Raw genomic sequence first — 4,897 nt, 5'->3', positions numbered from 1 at the left:
AAGACCAACAAAAAACACGTTTTTGAGGAGCGCGACTACCTATGATAAGAGTAATGGCCCAATGTGCTGAACTTGGGAAAATGCATAACAGTGTGCAATACAGACAACCAAAACTTATTTGTCATATAAAAGGGGACAAATTGATGACTTACAGTTGGGATGTGAGCCTATATGCCCTGGTGTCTCTCACAGAATGTTCTCCACAGTCTGTTTAATGCGATGTCCACAGCTAGCAGGTGGGAAGAGAGTAGGTGTCTGCCCGGACCGGAGTGGGAAAACGAGGTGTCAGCTGATGTCACAAACTCAGCTGGCCAGGCTGAGCCGCGGCGGCTGAGACGGGAAAGCAGTGAGCCGCGATCGGCTCCGTAGCCCCGGACTCTATGCGTGTGGTTACAGTACTAGATGTGACTGTCAGCGGGCTGTCAGCAGAGTGCACAAAGATGGACCAGTGCGTGGGACAGTGGGGGATCTGTACGGGGGGATAGATCTTGCTGCCTGCAGGATACGGCTACGCGTTTCGAGGAGATTTCCTCTTTGTCAAGCCACAGAAAGTTAAATCTCCTCGAAAACGCGTAGCCGTACCCCATTGGGCCATTACTCTTATCATAGGTAGTCGCGCTCCTCAAAAACGTGTTTTTTGTTGGTCTTGAATTGTGTTACACAGAGTTCCTCCCCCTGTATTGAGGAGTTTTTTTGCACACCTTCCCCCAGCAGATCCATTTCCCACCTGTGTTTGTCCTACAGGAGTGCGCTCTAACCACCGTATGTTTCTCTTTGAAGAACAGGCCACTTTCCTCTCGGAGGATTTTTGGTCGGTAAGAAAAGCTCTTTTTCCTGTATGCAGCGTCATTGGGGAACTATATACAGAGGAATAACTGTTCACACTTGGTAAACGGAACTGTATTACACCAATAAGGGTCATAGTTTAAATGTGTTCAGATATCGCTACGCGATCGACTGGTAGATCGCGATCGACCTTGTGGGCACCCCTGCTGTAGATAAATGCACTAACCAGAAAAAAAAATAGCTATTTCACACTGCCACACTCACCATTGTCCCTTATTGTGCCCCTCTTCCCTGAAGACCTCACCATGATCCAATTTCATCATAAACAATTGCACCTAATGGTGACACCAATTTATTGTGGCATCATTGATGTGCTGATGAGGTGATTGTGTACCTCATCCCGGCACTCCTTACTGCAGAATCCCAGTAATAGAGATAATAAGAACAGCGGAATACATGCACATTGACTATAGATGTGATCTCTATGCAGATAAATTGAGGGCAATTCATCTTTTTACAGCGAGAGAAAAATTATCCCACAAATCATTATAACAGCACATAGTTAGGTCATTACAAATCTGCTTTGATAATATATTAATGGAGTGTCACTGCCAGGATAGAAATCGTATCATTGTATGCATTGTGTGCTTCTTTTATCTGGTTAGGAACTGCAGCATTACCTGCAATGAATGTTCAATGAATAGTGAAAAGTGAGCAAACAATCATCAAAAAGCTCTGCCAGTGATCCTCATTCGCCCATTCAACAGTATAATTTGGTGTTTTTCCTTTTTTTGCTAAAATTATTTTTAATATAGAGTGTCCTCCTCCTGAGCAAATATAGGATGCACAAATATATGGGAACTCTGCTATGCCATGCTAGCCCAGTGTGCTCTTTAGCATTAGGCAGGTGCTTTTCCATGCTGGTACTCAAAAGCACCACCAGTGTGGGAATGTACAGTATTGGGGGAAGGGTTGGTACTTCCTGCTAAGTGAACATGTGAAAAGCGGTTGGGCTAGTATGGCATAGGGGGATCTGCATGTTCATGGCCCTGTTAGTGGGGGATACCAGGGTTGTATTAAAAATTATTTTTTTTCCCAACCAGTACATTCTAAAATGGGACACAACCACAATTAGCTAAATGCACAAATGAAATTCAGATGTGAGAGCTGTTTTACCTACCAAAAAATTAGAATTAGAATTTCTGGCCATTCAGTTCTGAGATTTAATCACAACATTTACAGATTTTGACTCTTCCCCCATTACAGATTTCCACTCATCCCCATAGTTAGAGCCGACGTGTGACAATGAGACTGTCCGAGGTCAACTTTATAAATCGGGAAGTGAGCGAACACATACCGTCCCTCGCTCCTTTCCCGATCATCTCCCTGCAGAGAGCGATGAATGTCAGTGACGGCTCCCTGCAGGGATTCTCCCCCTACCCGATCCGATCCTCCAGCGCTGACTGGAGGAACGGAGGGGGCGGGCACAGCTGTCTCTGCCTCTAGATAGGCAGAGCCAGCTGTCACTCACGCAGCTGGGTGGACCTCGGCAGTATTGTCGGGATCCGTGCCGTCTGCGGCGCTCTCAGTATATAACGGGCAATAACCCACTATATACTGGGTTTTGGGTCACCGGTGGAGGTTAGTATATGTCCTAAAAGAGAACTATGGGATAAAAAGGTTACCCCCATAATTCTCTTTTAAGGCTTGGTTGTGAAAAGCTAGGAGTGATCAGCAACGGTGTCCCATGATCTTCATGGAGTTGCATTATACAAAACGGGAGAGAAGGAATGGAAGACATTTCACTCTTAGCAGATCACCAGTTCATTATGCTTACCGTTTTCCACACCTAACTTTTACAAACATATGTAAAACCTTCATAATAAACATCATTATATAGTCAATTCTTCTTGATCCCACTTTGCAGATTTTGCTTACAAAAAGGTTATAGGTTCTCTTTACTAGCCAATATATACAATATGTTTATTTTGTAGGCTGACCTTTCAAAGTACAATAATGTGACAGCGTTCCTGGCCCCGAATGCGGTAAATAAAACCACTTTTGTTTTAAAGTATTGAAAAAAAATGACCTGTGTCAAGATTTGTTAAGTCCCAGCATATACTCTCCTGTTATAACTTCAGCATTGTAGGAATACATACTGTAGCTGTGTTTTGATAATGCAATCAAAGCTTATTTGAAAAAAATCTCTTTTGTATGTAGTGAGTGCTGCCTTCCATCTGCCCATCACTTTTAACAACTTCCTGGATTCCCAGTGTGCTTTGGGATTCTTTCCCTGCTGCTTGATGCGATGCGATCTCCATTTCTCAAGACTACATATCCCATCATGCATTGCTTCCAGCAAGCAATTTTGATGTTGCATTGTTCAGATGCTGAGTTGTACTTCAGTAGTCTGGCTCTGTGAGAATTGTGACAAAAGGAAGTGCATAGTCACAGGTATGAGTAAAATTGTGTCAGCAAGTACATCCTATGGGCATCTTCAATAAGTAGATTTACAAACTTTTCTATCAATATGGTTATTAGGAGTGGGAGTAAACGTATGGAATTCAGTATAAAAATATATATTTATTTTTATTTTTTGACCATAGATACACTTTAATTGCTGCTGGAGGAAGATTACAATTGTAGGAAATGTAAACAAGGCCGATACAAGTTAGTTTTTTGATTAGAGTCACCAGCTCCTGTCTGGGTTAGAACGACATTGTTTCTCATTATTTCTCTGCTCATTTCCATCCACATTGGTATGCGCATTAAAAGTTAATTTTTGTCCTCCGTTAACTTTATGTCCTGCACAAAATAGTCTAATTGTGCTGAAACATGTGTAACAGGTCGTTTACAAGCACAAAATGAACACGCCACTTCACTTTGGAAATGCAATTACATTGTTGTGTTGTATCCAGCATGTTGTTCATTCTGGAAATATATTACTCTGCACAAATTAATGTACCTAAAAAGCAATAGAGAGCGCACACAATAGCTACCAGCAATCAGTTGTTTTGTAGCCGTAATATGCTCATTTATTTTTCTAACAATGTTTAAAGGAGAACTCAACACTGCGTATTATGTAACAGGCACGGTTATACATAGAAGAAGAAATACTGTAGATGGTCTCTGAAGCTACTGAGATGTGACATGTTCCACCATGAGGCTGAATTATTGGTCATAACACAGCAGCTGAGACATTTCATATTACTATAACATATCAATGATTCTATCTTCTGACATCATCTTGTTCCTTTGGCACTCCATGATCTGCCTGGTCCCTCGTCTCTGAAGATGGAGGAGCCGAGGAAGAAGTTATCGGCAGAACTTCCTGAAGATGCCCGTGTGATTGTTTGCCAATTCCCATTTCCTGAATGGTGGCCGACATGCACGGAGGGCACTGATTTAGATCAACACTGTTGACCACCCGCTGCTCCTCAAAATTTTCCCCCTCCTCTTTTAGATTGTAAGCCCTCAGGGGCAGGGCCCTCCTTACCATCTTGTCTTGAATTGTATTGTAACTGTAATGTCTTCCTTATATTGTAAAGCGCTGCGCATCGAAATTGTACAGACAGGTACTCACAATGTGGGTGTGAAAACGAGGCTGCTCGTTTTCACACCCACATTGTGAGTACCTGTCTGTACAATTTCGATGATTTATTGGATTAAACATTCTGCACTAGGAAAGGCGCCCCTCTCTCTGTTCTTTTTCTAAAGATTCCTGACCTGTATACTTGTTCTGGGTCAGTAAATCAGAAGTTACTAAAACCAGAAGTTTAGTAGAGGGGTAGGTAACCTTGGCACTGCAGCTGTGATTAAGCTCCAAATCCCATCATGCCTCTGCCTATGGGTGTCATGCATGCCTGTGACTGTCTTGCAATGCCTCATGGGACTTCCACAACAGCTGGATTCCCGAGGTTGTCTACTGCTGGTCTAGTATAGCAGCCAGGAAACTAACATTTACAGAAGGAGATGTCAGCGCTTGCAACCAGTGTCATCTTTAAGCATCGTTTTCCTTAATGGTCAACTCAACGTAGAGTCGCACTAAGGGCATTGAATTCATTTGTTGCAGTATTGCACAGTAGTACCGTGCGTTGGGTTGCCTTCCTTC

General features: G+C 42.8%; 1 pseudogene; it reads left to right on the top strand.

Moving 5' to 3' along the window:
• Positions 1-4,209, top strand: part of LOC108790307 — an 18,253-nt pseudogene extending 14,044 nt beyond the window's left edge.
• The last annotated feature ends 688 nt before the right edge of the window (positions 4,210-4,897 follow it).

The sequence above is a fragment of the Nanorana parkeri genome, unplaced genomic scaffold, assembly GCF_000935625.1.
Source record: "Nanorana parkeri isolate BGI_ZX_2015 unplaced genomic scaffold, ASM93562v1 scaffold463, whole genome shotgun sequence".
Taxonomy (NCBI): Eukaryota; Metazoa; Chordata; class Amphibia; order Anura; family Dicroglossidae; genus Nanorana; species Nanorana parkeri.
The sequence above is the reverse complement of the archived record's forward strand: the minus strand, read 5'-3'. Positions and strand labels throughout refer to the sequence as shown.